Source organism: Molothrus aeneus, chromosome 5 (genome assembly GCF_037042795.1).
Source record: "Molothrus aeneus isolate 106 chromosome 5, BPBGC_Maene_1.0, whole genome shotgun sequence".
NCBI lineage: Eukaryota > Metazoa > Chordata > Aves > Passeriformes > Icteridae > Molothrus > Molothrus aeneus.
This window is the reverse complement of record NC_089650.1, coordinates 70590779-70605517: the sequence shown is the minus strand read 5'-3', so window position 1 is coordinate 70605517 and position 14739 is coordinate 70590779. Positions and strand designations below refer to the sequence as shown.

The following is a 14739-nucleotide window of genomic DNA, read 5'->3' as shown; positions in this document are numbered from 1 at the left end:
CAATATCTTCAGAACTACTACCCATCTCCAGTCGGAACCTTCTACATTCCTGGAAACAAATGAGTGCGTAGAGAGGGTTTCTCCCCAGCTGAGTTTAGAGACCAATTCCTATTCTTTAGCAATACCTAGAAAACCGAACGCCTTGCCAGGTTTTAGCATCCTACACCCACTCACCCCTCCCTCCCTGTGCATTTGGTGGCAGCTTTGGGTCCCTCTGGGGGACGGCACCCAGCGTGACCCCCGCCCCTCGCCCGCCCCCCACCTGCTCCTGCACCGCAGTGGGGCTCCCTCTCCTGGGCCCCTTGGGGTGCCCCCAACGGCATCAGAGCCCCGAGTCTTCACCCCCCCCCCCCCTTTTCCTGACCCCCAAAGAAGGCTCAGAACGAATCCGACTGCCCTGGACAGCAGCGCAGCGCTTCCCCCAAGCCCTTCCCACACGTGCATGGCCCCAGCAAGGGATTCTGCTGCAACAAGAAAGCGGGGGCAGCCCCCAGAAGGCTTGAGGTTCCTGCCCAGCCTCGCTGTCACGGGCCGGGGGCAGCGAGAGAGGGAGCGGCACAGACGGCGGGGACGGCCCGGCACAGGGCGGGGGCCGCTCTCAGCGCCATGCCGGCAAAGCCGCAGCTCCGGCGCTGTCGGCCGGGCTGCTTGAGCGGCACGGGAGGATCCGCATTATTCTGTATTAATAATAATTAATCCGTATTAATATTTAGGTAAGAATTGTTAGTGTTAACACCGGTAGTGAGTGTGTTAGCTGGTGTTCACTGTGAAGCTCTGCTCTCCCACAGTATGACAAGATCCTGAAGCTGACTGACCTCAGGTGCAAAGTTAGGTGAGCACTGCTGTCCTTACCACGATTCCCTGATGGAGCCACGCTCCAGAGATGGGCAGCAATGAATCTGCCGATGGCATTCCCAAGGTGACAGAGCTCGCTCTCCCTCCCGTCTGCAGTCAGGGGATGCGAAGGCAACCATGGCTGTCCTTCGCTTCATCCTCTGCAGTGCAGCCAAGCACAGTATAGATGCTGAGTCTCTGTCCCGTGAGCTGCAGCAGCTGGGATTGCCCAAAGGCAGGGGAAGCCCTCAGGGTGGCACCATGAGCCAGACCTGGTGGGATGTTGCTGACAGTTCCCAGCCCTGCCTTCTTCACAGCCAGATGGGGGGCAGGCTGCCTGCTGTGCTGTCCTCCATCACCTCCCTCTGTGCCATCAATCCCTGGGGGCTCCTCGGGTGCTTTGGTGAAGTTTGGCAGCTGCAGGTCTGGTGTGAGCAGAGGGATTCTTCTCTTGTCTCCCCTCATGAGCAGAGCATGCCAGCCAGTTGTGCTGTTTTACACGTGACTGGCCCACAAAACTGCAGGAGACTGAAGACTTGTAACAGGTGCATGACAGGTTCAAAAGGATCTTCAAAAGGATCTTCAAAAGGATCAAAAACCTGTCTTTCTCAGTCCAAAGGGACAGCAGAGCTCACATCTGCTCACAATAATCCTCTGGACAGTGGAGCAATGTTTGTATGGAAAGATGATGGGGGGTAAAATCAGAGGAAACTAAGTTACATTTATATCCTAACAGGAGTTATAATGGTACAGAAATTTTAGGGTAAAATACAGATGCTGTTCCCAGGATGGAACTGGGTTGGCATGCTCCACAATGATCCCCCATACAACCATAAGCACCTGCTAAGGAAGGGTGCAGTGGAATGGAGATACCACGACCAGGCTCTGCCAAAATCCTTGGCAGCAACTTGATGGTACTTTGAAGCTGATTAACTGCATAGCAGCTGTGAGAGAGATGTCTTGCTGCCAAGCCAGCAACGTGGCAAAATCACTTTCCTCAAATGAATGTGGTTCATTCTAGCCTAATTGTACTATTAATGCACACCTCCATCCCAAAGTTAACAGCCTCCAAATTACGACAACCTCTCATTGGGCATGAGCTCTATACATTTTTTTGACTGTATCTTTGAAAGTGAAGTAAGAGGATTCTACAGCAATCAGTAGCAAATATATGCATGAGTAGAGTCGCTCCAGCTTCACCTAAATATAAATAAATACTATAAAAGTAAGCCAAGAATGGAGAAAAAGTTAGTGAAGGCTCCATCATAACTGCTGGGATCAGTCAATGGGCTGAACCTGTCTTCTCCCCCATAGGAACGCCTGTTGGGTTAGAAATGCACTCTGCCTGCTGAATATTTTTATTGGGGACTACAGCTTCTCTGGATAGTGCTTTGAATAAGCTTTTGCAGTCAAATACTATCACTGACAGATACCATCACCAACAATCCCTGAACCTTAACCTGCCACAATTTTATATTTATAAAGAGTATAGTTCCATAAATTGTTCCATAAAATTCCAAGGTGGGACTCCTTCATGGATGCTAGCAATTGCCAGCAGCAGGTAACATATTCAAATAAGAAGTCCTACTGAGGGGTCATAAAGTGGGAAGACCTGCTGAGGGGTCTCCCTTATGCTCTTGGCCTATTTCCCTGAGTCAGTCAGACTCCCTTCCAATCCAGCAGGACTGCTCAACAAAGGGTCCCTGTAACAGGACACTGACAGACTGGTCAGGCACAAGGGTCTCAGCTTTCCTGGGGCACTGACAGACAAATTAAATACTAAGGGTCAAGGAAATCTTCCCTTTTCACATGACAGTTCTCCAACCATGAGGTTGTGATTCCTTGCAGAAGCTCTAAGACTGCAGACATCCATGTGCCACTAGGGCCTGGAGCATGAGCCTGCCTAGAAAACTGTTGGTAGCTACTCTAAACATGATCACTCACTCTTTCACACTCCAATGACAGTATTTACTAAATGCCCCTTACTAAGTCTTCCCTTCAGTGAAAGCCCAGACACTTTGTTAGAATACTACTGTGGACCATGGGTGGGTGGCAGGTGCCCCCCAGAGCCTCTCTATCAATCACTTCCCTCCCCAGCTGGATAAAATATAAAAAAGCTCATGAGCTGAGATAAGGACAGGGAGACATCAGAGGGAAAAATTAATTGAATTTATTACCAATAAAAATCAGAGTAGGGTAATGAGAAGTAAAGTCTTTAAAACACCTTTCCCCCATCCCTTTCTCCTTCCCAGGATTAACTTTATTCCCCATTCTCTACCTCCTCCCCACCAGTAGTGCAAGAAGATGAGAACAGAAGCTACAGTCAGTTCATGCCACTGCTTCCCCCTCAGGAAGAGGAGTCCTTGTGCTGCTGCAGCATGAGATCCCTCCTACAGGATCAGTTCTCCATTAATTTCTCCAATATGCGTCCTTCTCATGGGCTGTGGTTCTTCACGAGCTGCTCCTGTGTGAGGTACCTTCCCTGGGGTCAGTCCTTCAGGAACTGCTTTAAAGTGAGTCCCCTGTGAGGTCACAAGTCCTGCCAGGAAACCTGCTCTTCTCTCCACAGGCCCATAGGTCCTTCCAGGACCTGGTCCAACATGGGGCTCTTCCACAGGCTGCAGGTAGATTTGTGCTTCCCTCCTGCAGACCTCCATGCGTTCCAGGAGGACAATCTGCTTCATTATGCCCTGCATCATGGGCTGCAGGAAAATCTCAGCTCCAGTACCTGGAACACCTCCTCCCACTCCTTCTTAGCTGACTTTGGTGTCTGCAGAGCTGTTTCTCTCACATATTCTCAGTCCTCACTTCTCTGGCTGCAATTGCTTCTCCCCAACAACTTTTCCTTCTTAAATATGTTATCCCAGACACATTACTGCCATGGCTGAAGGTCTCAGGCTTGGCCAGTGGCATCCTGGAGCCGGCTGGCATTGTCTTTGCCAGACATGGGGTAAGCTTCCATCAGCTTCTCAAAGAAGAAGCCATTCCTGTAGCCTCCCTGCTACCAGGACCTTGCCGTGCAAACCCATACGCATATGAACATCACAGAAGCCTAAATATAAGCAAGAATAAGTCCAATCTAAAGTTTTGTTACAGGTCTGCACATTCTTCCTCCTGCACAGGAAAAACATGCCAGCTATGTCATAGGCACTCCATTGAACATTTCTTGCATTCTTCTCTCCTTTTGGTTCTCTTCCCAGATTCAAAGGAGCTTCTGATCACGACCTTATCTAACGAACAGCGAACAAGACACAGTTTGCTGAGCTTCTATCCATGCTGCATCAATTCTTCCCATCGTGTATAAAATCAGAGTCATTTATGGCAGCACTGATCCAGAGTATCTGCTTCACTCCAGCCTTCACATTAACAGCACAATTCACAAGTCACCTTGGTGAGTTGTTTCTTTCAATTAGATTGTCTCCTCAAGAACAAGAAGAATGACCAATGAAGGGTGTGTGAGGCAATAATATTAGGATCATCTTCAAATACTTCATTTATAGAGTCACAGAATGGTTTGGGTAGGAAGGGACTTCAAAGATCATCTTGCTTCAGCCCCATGCCATGGGGTTAAATCAGGTTACTCCAAGCCTTGTTCAGTGTGGCCTTGAACATTCCCAGCGACTCAGTTGTATGAGAGGAGAATAAGTAGGACCATGAGTATATAAAATATATGATCTCTCAAGTAATCTTCTACTTTGGGAAACTGAGTAGCATATTTTCTCTGGTTTCAGAAGCTGCTCCAAACTGTTGACTTGTTTGCTAGAGTTCTTTGATCACAGAAAGCTCAAAGAGCTGCAGCTGAGGGCAGATTTGTCACTGCCAGACTGGTTTTTCTCTCAGTTCTTGTGGTCTTATGTCTAAAGCTGCTTCTGTAGAGACTACCAAATTCAAGCACATGTGGTGTGCTGGTAAACCAAGCTGGTATTTATGAACCAATACCATGACAAGAACAGTGCAGGTTACATTTTTTTGTTCGTTCCCTACATTAATAACAGTTTGAAATTCTTCTTTTCTATGTCATAATATGTCCTCCACACTCCACCACCCAGTTCTGCTAGCGCTCTTCACAAACTTGATGTTACTTTTAGTCCATTTCAAACTGATAATCTGGGACACAGAATAAAAAGGAAATTTGTGTCCTGAAATTTGGCCTTTAAATTTTAGAAAGATAAGTCAAATACTGCCACCCAGATTCAGTTTTTCTGAACCTGCCTTGCATTTATGTGGCTAAGATTCAGTATTTATATAGGAACATACACTCAGATACACAAATATAGCAGTGTCTTTCTGTTCCCACTTCCATATTCATGTTTATGGAAATTTTCTTTTGAAAAATGCTGTCTCCTTCCTTGTGACACCCTTCTGTCTATTGGCACAGCATTTTCTCCCAGCTTGATTTATACACTATGCCGACGGTTGTTTATCATGGCCACAATGTGTGACAGGTCCAAACTTTTCATCATAACCTCCATGAACTCCTCATCTTTCCTTGCTCCCTCCACAAATTCATCCAGAGAAAGTTCACCTGTGTCAGACACAAATAAAGGGCATCAGAATCCACATCTGACAGGAAAAGGAGTACAGTAATCTAACTTTAGAGACCACTTACTATATACTTAGAACCACTGTTCCAAGGCACTGTCCTAAAGACCTCAGAGAGTCTCTTAAGCTTTTATGAAACATCCCCAGTATCCAGACAACGCCTGCTTCCTTTTTTTCCCCATACAAGGGAAGAGGTACATAAGAAAGAACAATAGAAGTGGGTACCTAAGGAGTGAGATCATAGCATTCTTTTTGGCTCAATCTGTTATAATACTAACCTGCCCTATAGTTGCTGGTTTTCAAGGATAAAGGAACTGACAGAAGGAGGCTGTGACAGACAGAAACAAATTTTTATGTCCTAGGCCAAAAAGCCCTTGTACAGGGAATCAGCTCAGCAGAGTTATGCTGGAATAACGAAAGAGCCTGTCAGGAAGTAATGAGCACCTGAAGTAGCAAGGAAAAGAGATACCTCTTGGGGACATACAGGGACCACAGTGACATTTGACCAACCTTTGACTGAGCACTTCATGTTCTTGCTATACTGCCTGCAGCAGACCCAGTGAAGAAACTCTGAACTTCAACATTAAATTGCAGTTCTTCCTTTCCATACTGAAGTACTTAGGAGCAGCTGGGGCCATTTGATAATATTTCCCACTTCTAACTGGCATGAGCTACACAGCAACATACAAAAAGGAAAGCAAAACACCACTCCAAAACCCCACTACGAAACTCATGCGGACAGAACAAAGCAGAGACCAGTACAGGAAACAAATCCTGTCACACTATGTATGATGCCAGGAGAAAAATCCTTTTGGTCCATGGAGAACGCATTACCGGCTGAGAATGCAAATAGAAATAAAATATGAAGTGAAGAGGCCTTAAGTTCAACCAAGAAAGGAAAAGTCACTCTGTAGAAGTATGTTACTCTGTAGAAAAGACTGTCTAAGCTGGATGACAAAGGCAGGAACCTTACCATCGCCGTTCACATCAATCCTGTTGAAGACTCGGTTGGTGAACTCTTCTGCACTTGTTTCATGGTCACCACCATTAATAGCTCGAATAGCCTAAAATAAAAGAGCAAGAGTAAGCAGCTGCCTGATGACTCCCAGACTGATTCCACATGTCAGCATTGATTCAAAATAAAATAGTCACGTCTGGTACCTTCCCCATACAAATGAACCAGTACCACAGGAAAACAAAGCACAAATCATCAGGCCTTATGGATGGCACTGAAGGGTGCCAAAAAGGGAGCATGGCTCTGGAGCACGGAATGAGCAGCAAAACTCAGAGGATTGGCCTAATTCTGCTTAGGTACAGTTTAGGTGATGCAGAAATGGCAGAATCAGAATCCACCTAATTGATCCACTTTGTCCCACTTTGTGACCCTATCGTACACCAAGCCTCAGAAACACTGTCAAACACCTTCCACAATTAACATTATGAAATTCCTTTGTTATATGCTGTGGTAATTTATTTCTATTCTTACTTTCACAATTTCCATTTCCATACTTCTTCCTGTGTGTCTGGCTTCTCCCTAAAGGTCATTGGAAATTCATTATCATCTTGAGAAACTTTAAGCTTTGTCCACTTGTGTTGGCTACAATTCTTCTTATTCATAACTACATAGTGCAGGGTTCTCTTTTCTTTCAATGCTACTTATTTCCTTTGTTTAAGGATGCCCATGAAATATGTGATTTCAGACCCCTTATACTGATTCTAAGACTATTTATTTTCTAGTTTTTACCTTTTGATATTTGGTCATTTTATTAATTCTTTTTCAAATGCTATTTTACTGAAACTTACATCATCTCAGCAATTTCCTAAGGTTACCAAAAACGACACTGAACTACGCGCAAAAAAAGACAAAGGACAATAAATTTTTTGCCACCAGTTGTTGGCCCCAGATTTTGTTTCTCAAGAACTCTGTGTTAACTATTGCTATCTGTTGCTTCACTGTAATGTCTGAGTATTTCTATTTAAAGCTACTAGTAGGAGGCTGTATATTACTACAGGTATTGGTCAGGTCTCTTTGATACCCAGCTCTAAAATTCTTATACAGATGAGAATGCATTATTAACATCTTATTAGTGCTTCTTTATCAAATCAATTTTATGACATTTCATATTCAGAAATGCTATTTATTGAGTGTTGTTGAATCTTTCCTGCAATTACCTTGGTAATTTCCCATTATCTGCAAAATAATCTGAATTTGCAGCACAATTAATTCTGAGATATATATAGTGATCTTTATGCTCACAATCCCAACCTCCTCCACAACAGCTATTTGCACACAATCCTTTCAATTCTCAATCCTTTTTCTTCAGGCTATTCACCAGAGTCAGAAATGTTTTATTATGTTGATATTTAGGAACTGATTCTAAAAAGCAAACTGGGAGTAGCTCTCCAACTTCTCATGGGGAAAAGGACATATGAAGCACACATTGCAGAGATAGCAACTGACAGTCACAAGGTCTGAAACCTTGGAAAGTGCAATATAGGTCACAGGCAGCTAAAACAATTTTATGGTTAGCTATGTTGTAACATAAGCTGTGGTAATAAAGAGTCTAAGTCTGCTCATTGCATTATACGGTGATGGGGAATTCTGCTCAGAGAAGGAATGCTTTTAAAGGTCTCATCCATGACCATCCATATGGGAAACAGCAAAGGTCTTACTTGTGTGATTTGTCTTTAAGGAAAGAGGCAAGAGCACAGACCCCTGGAGATTCACCTTGATGATGTTGAGCAGTTCATGTCGATCAATGCAGCCATTGCCATCTACATCATAGAGCTTGAAATACCACCGCAATTTCTGCTCCATCTTCCCTCGGAGAACAAGGCTGAGGGCAGCCACGTATTCCATGAAATCAATATATCCATCCTGTCAGAAAAAAAAAAAAACCAAATTGTGACAGGAGTAAACAGAGGGACTTAATGCACGGGAGTTGTTTCACCTTATTGCTCTTTAGATTCACAGCTGAAAGAGAAAGGCCAACAAGTGGCACAAGAGACTTTGACTTAGGAAAAATCTTTAGTGCACAGACACATGCTATTTCTCTAGCTACTAAATACCTGGGTTCCTAAAGTTATGATCTAGTAGACAGAGACTCCCCTCTGCTCACCACCTGCAGTGAAGGAACATGGTTGTCAGCATGAACAAAGCCCCCTCTGTACACCAAAGCTGACTGCCTTTGGCCTGCTGGGAGAGAACATTGAGCCCAGCCCATGGGCTGCAGGTTTTCTGTACTAGTTTATTCTGCCTTTGTGGGAAACTGTGCTATTCCACTAAGCCATAGATCTCTTCTCCATTCTGTGGAAAATAATGTGACTGGGGTTATTTTGTAAAATACACAGAGCATGATTTAATCACTGAAAAAAAAAAATCAGTATTTAGGTTTTTAATATTTAATTTCTTGACTTTACAAAGAAAGTCAAAAGCCTCTTGTTTCTTCTGCAAGAAAAATGCCAGTTAGTAAAAGTTCATTGGCCCTAGATTTAAAGCTGACTAAAATGTGAAGCTGTTAAAAACAAACTACAAATAAAACACATATCTACATCAAAGATTCTGAATAACAGTAATTCTTCAAGAAATAACAGAGCAAAAAAATGAAACTTTCAATTATTAAGGTATTTAATCAAAGTCAGGTGCCTTTCTGAAATGGATGCAAATAAACATATGTAAAAGGTGAATGTAGGCGAAGTAGCAGAGCACTGCTCTTTTACAGTAAGGATCACCACGTTTAAAATATTCATTCAGGGTGGGAAGAAGGGTTGACAGGCTGAGAGAGTTATGGCTGGTCAGCCTGGAGAACAGAAGGTTCCAGGGAGACTTTGGTGCCGCTTCCGGTACTTAAAAGGGGCTTAGAAAAAGGCTGGAGGGGTGGAGGGGTACTTTGGACAAGAGCGTGTAGTGGTAGGACACAAGAGAAATGGCCTTAAGCTGAAGGTGGGTAGATTTAGATTAGGTGTTAGGAGGGAATTTCTGACTTTGAGTGCGGGCAGGCCCTGGCACAGAGCAGCTGTGGCTGCCCCTGGATCCCTGGCCGTGCCCAAGGCCGGGCTGGACAGGCCTTGGAGCACCCTGGAATAGTGGAAGGTGTCCCTGCCCATGGCAGGGGTGGCACTGGGTGGTCATAAAGTCCATTCCACCCAGACCATTCCACATCTCTATGACTCTGTGCTGCCCCTCCCTGCCATGCCCAGCACTCAGAACCAGCCCCTCTGTGACAGCGGCCCTGGCCCGGGCACTGTGAGCACCACGAAGGCTGTGGGTGCTGTGGCAGTGGCCGCACTGGAGGTGACACCTCTGCTCTGGCTCTGCCACCTGTGCTGGCGCCGATGGCTTTGCTGGGGCTGCTCATCCTGCTGGCCCTGGCCGGGCCTGTGTGGGGCACCTGGGACACCTGCAGGTCAGTGGTTCCAGGCTCTGGGAGGTTCCATGTAGGGGCCCCACATGTTCCCCACACCCACACCACAGTCTTCCAGCCTCACTTGCTGGAGGAGGAGCCTTGGTTCCTGGCCAGTGCCCAGCTACTGGCATAACCTGTCTGTGGGGCTGCAGTAGCATAGGGGGACAGATGTGCCCCTCGGTGGTCCCGAGTCTTCCTGCCACTCAACACTGTGCAGGAAGGGATGACAGAGGACTTTCAGCCTGAGCAGCAGCAGCTACTAAGCAGAACAGCGATGTCTTTGTGTTACAGAAGGACCTGCAGGCTCCGGCCCATGGCCTCTGACCATAGTTCTGTGACTTCTGCTGCTGGCACGTCCGGTGTGGGTGGCACCAGTGTCCAGCCAGGGGCCTGGCCTGGCATTGTCAGCATCCAGGCCACCTGGGAGAATGGCACGTGGCACATGTGCACGGGTGTCCTCCTCAGCTCCCAGTGGGTGCTCACGGTCGCACACTGCTTCGCCAGGGCCAGGTAAGAGACAGCAGGGACAGAGATGTCCCCAGAGCACGGGCAGGCGCCCAGCTCACAGCACCACGGGCCACTTCCCTGCCCACCTGGGGAAGCAGAAGGCCGGGAAATGCTGGGCCTGCTGCAGCCCGTGGCTCTGCTCCCTGTCACCCCTCTGTCCATCTGCTCCCCAGGGGCATCTCCATGTGGGATGTGGTGATTGGGGCCACAGATCTGAGACAGCCAGGTCCCGAGGCTGTGGTGAGACGCATCCAGAGGCTCCTGGTGCACCAGCACTACGTGGCTGCCACGGCCAGGAACGACATCGCCCTGGTGGAGCTGGACCAGCCCGTGGAGTGCAGTGACTACATCCAGCTGGGCTGTGTGCCTGATGCCTCGCTTAGGGTCTCGGAGCTGAAATCCTGCTACATCGCCGGCTGGAACTTTGCCAGAGGTGAGTTCCCAACAGGATGTGTGCTCTGAGGGCGAGCTGGACACCCTGGGGACAAGGGCTGGGCACCCAGGGGACAGGGGCTGGGCACAGACAAGGACAGGGGCTGGGCACACACAGGGACAGGGGCTGGGCACACACAGGGACACGGGCTGGGCACAGACAGGGACAGGGGCTGGGCACACACAGGGACAGGAGCTGGGCACACACAGGGACAGGGGCTGGGCACAGACAGGGACAGGGGCTGGGCACACACAGGGACAGGGGCTGGGTACACACAGGGACACGGGCTGGGCACAGACAGGGACAGGGGCTGGGCACAGACAGGGACACGGGCTGGGCACAGACAGGGACAGGAGCTGGGCACAGACAGGGACAGGGGCTGGGCACCCAGGGGACACGGGCTGGGCACAGACAGGGACAGGGGCTGGGCACAGACAGGGACAGGGGCTGGGCACACACAGGGACAGGGGCGGGGCACACACAGGGACACGGGCTGGGCACAGACAGGGACAGGGGCTGGGCACAGACAGGGACACGGGCTGGGCACAGACAGGGACACGGGCTGGGCACAGACAGGGACAGGGGCTGGGCACAGACAGGGACAGGGGCTGGGCACACACAGGGACACGGGCTGGGCACAGACAGGGACACGGGCTGGGCACAGACAGGGTCTGGCCGCACGGCGCCGGCAGGGCCGGGCTCGGAGCAGCCCGGGCTGGGGGAAGGAGTCCCCGCCAAGACGGGGCGCGGAACGGGATGAGCTGTAAGGTCCCTGCTCACCCAAACAATTCCTGCTGGCCCTGGGAAACCTCGGGGGAGATGGTTCTGGCCCCTTCCCCAGGCCAACAGCAGGGACACAGCTGGACAATGTCGCTCCGTGGGGAAGGGGCAGGGACACAGCTGGACAATGTCACCCGTGGGGAAGGGGCAGAGCCAGGCCCGGGAAGGGGGTTCACCCTAGGCAGGGGAGGGGATGGGTTCGAGCTGCTGGGGCTCATTCCCCTCTGTGCCCACAGCTCAGGGAACAGGCATGGTGCTGCAGGAGGCCAAAGTCCACCTCATGGACACGGAGCTCTGCAACAGCAGCCGGTGGTACGCGGGGGCCATCCACCCCCGCAACCTGTGTGCTGGGTACCCACAGGGCGGCATTGACACCTGCCAGGTAGGAGCGTGTGATGAGTCCCTCAGCCCCCGGCAGCGCAGGGACCCCCTCATCCCCCACATCCAGCCCAGCCTGTCCCCTGTCTGCCCCTCCCCTCCCCACAGCAGCCCCCCACAGTCCCTGAACCTTCTCTCCTGGCACAGGGGGACAGCGGCGGTCCCCTCGTCTGCAAGGACAATGAAGCTGATTACTACTGGCTGGTGGGATTGAACAGCTGGGGAAGAGGCTGTGACAGAGCCAGGCACCCTGGGATCTACACCTCCACTCAGCACTTCTACAACTGGATCCTGCTCCAGACGGGCCTGAGCCCAGCAGAAAGAGCTGGTCCAGCACCAGAGCCAGTTGTCACCTCAGCCCCTGAGCAGCCTCTGAAACCAGAGGAACCAGAGGAATCAGAGGAACCAGAAGAACATATCAACTTGACCCCTGAGTACAGCCAGAAACCAGCAGTGACATCCTCAGGCATGTCACTGCCCATGGCATTCCCACACCAGATCCTGGTGCAATTCTGCAATCTGGTGCAGGAGTTCCTGCTGTTTTAGAAGGATAAAAAAGCCTGAGCAGCAGCAGCAGGATGAGCAGGATCCAGGGCTACAGTGGATCACGGCAGCTCCAAGGCAGCCTTGGGGCCAGAGGCTTCTCTGTCCTGCCCACGCTGCTGCGCTGCAGCCACAGCGATGCTGACGTGACTGAGGTGTTGAAGTAAAGTTTCTGTGTTCACCATTACCCGTGTTTTCAGCCCTGCTCAGTGCACTTGCAGGCTCACAGAGTCCCTGCTCTGTCTGTCCATCTGGTGTGCTGTTCACATTCATTCTTCAGTCTGGAGAAGGCTCCAGGGAAACCTCAGTGCCCCTTGTAAAGCAGGTTATAATAGGAGGGAGAGCAGCTTTTTGCATGGGCAGGCCATGATAGGACAAGGAGGAATGGATTAAATCTAGAGGAGGGGAGATTGGGATGAGGTGCTGGGAAGGAGTTTTTACTCAGGGGGTGATGAGGCCCTGGCCCATGAAGTCTCCAAGGCCAGGTTGGACAGGGATTGGAGCAACCTGGGATAATGGCAGGTGTCCCTGCCCATGGGAGGTGGTAGAATGAGATGACCCTTAAGGTGCCTTCCAACACAAATCATTCTATAATGCTACAATTGCAATTTATAAAAGAAGAATATTGAAAATTTATCCTCTTTGTCATCATCAAAGTTTTCAAAATCTGAAGGTCCAGAGGGCAGATGATTCCATCCATCATGTCTGTATTACGACAGGGTGGATTTTCCTTGGGGTGCTCTGGTTCCTTGCCCTTGTTCATAAAAGGATCTTAGATTAAGTGACTGTTAACAGACTAAGACTAACTAGGTCCATCGCCACTAGTTGCCACACTTTAACTTCATTCCTCCTGAGATCACTATCACTTTATTTAGATTATAGCTTTTCTGGCCAAATCTGAATTTGAGAACCTTCTTATAACATTGTTTACTGCATAACACAGGGCTCACATGAGAACTCTGGAATGCACAGCATCATTGAATAAATTTTAAATTCCTTTAACATCCCAAGAAGAGAGAGAGGTGAAGGGAAAGAAAGACTTGTGCAAAAGCTGTAAAGGTTTTGCTTTACCTTATGAAACTGCTTCTCATCACTATTATCATCCTGGGCACAGAGGACTTTGGGATGAGATAAGATATGCTTTGAGGTCTACAGTTATTTACAGTCATTACATCCACCACAAGATCTCAGCTACCCTAATGGAGCCTGTCTGCTATTCTGCTTAAGAATTTTATAATATTCCTAAGCATTCCTTAACTCCTTATGCTGTCTCACATGTCCAAAATAACATTCTTTGTTGGTCCCTAAGATTTCCCTCTTCAAGACTAACTCTGTGATTTCCCACCTGGTTGTCATGCCTCTGTGACTGGATCCTCCTTGACTCCATTTCAGAACCTTGGAACAGAGAGTAAAGCTGAATTTTCCCAGGATGCTGTAAATCCAGATTTCTTTGTCATTAAGAATACAGGCCTGCAAGCATAGGCTGAAATACATATGGATGCAAAAAGCAGGCAAAAGTGAGGGCAATTGCACGCTTAAAGGAATTATGGGGGCTACTGTTTTCTACCAGCAGTCACCCATCACAGTGAGGAACACTGCCCACCCCCTCGCTCCAGCTTCATGCTGCACCTACCAAGGAAAGCCACAGACTCTGTCTGCCCATGCAGTGTTAATTTCAGCTGCCAAATACCTGGAAATTACTCCTCTGTGAATGCTACAATGATTTCTACTGTGTCTGATTCCTGTGGTCTCCATGATCTCATATAGCTATATTTTTGAATAATAAGAACACGTAAGAAGAATAATGAAATTAACATTTTGCTAGTTAAACAAGGCCAAGTCAAATAATTGGCAGTAAGGAATTTTCAAAATTCAAATATGAACTTGCACAAGGTAGTTAGATAATCAGGTGCACTTATGTTTATGTCATCTGTGTTATTACCTGTACACATTAATTCGTTCCTTACATTTAGCTACTTGACATAAGCATCCCTTGGCAGCTTTCCCCACCAGTGTTTGCAAGAGAATATTTGTGTTCTTTATGTTTGCAAGAGAAAGATGAAGACTCTGAAAGTGCAGGAGTTGGATCACTTCTAAGCAGCACGAGACAGTTAATTCCTTGCAGAGAACTTACCTTGTTCATATCAAACGTGCGGAACATCTGCTCAATGTACTTATTGGCCTCTGGATCCAGCCCTCGAAGTCCAAAGAACTGCTTAAATTCATGCTCCGTCAGCTGTCCAGAAGGACACTCTGTCATGAATTTCTTGTACCAGTGGTGGATCTCGACAGGGTGGAGCTGCTGTTGTTTCCCAT

General features: G+C 48.3%; 2 pseudogenes; one reads left to right on the top strand and one right to left on the bottom strand.

The window, feature by feature from the left end:
• Positions 1-5231: 5231 nt before the first annotated feature.
• Positions 5232-14739, bottom strand: LOC136556807 (guanylyl cyclase-activating protein 1-like; annotated as a pseudogene).
• LOC136556806 (acrosin-like) lies at positions 9074-12444 on the top strand (annotated as a pseudogene).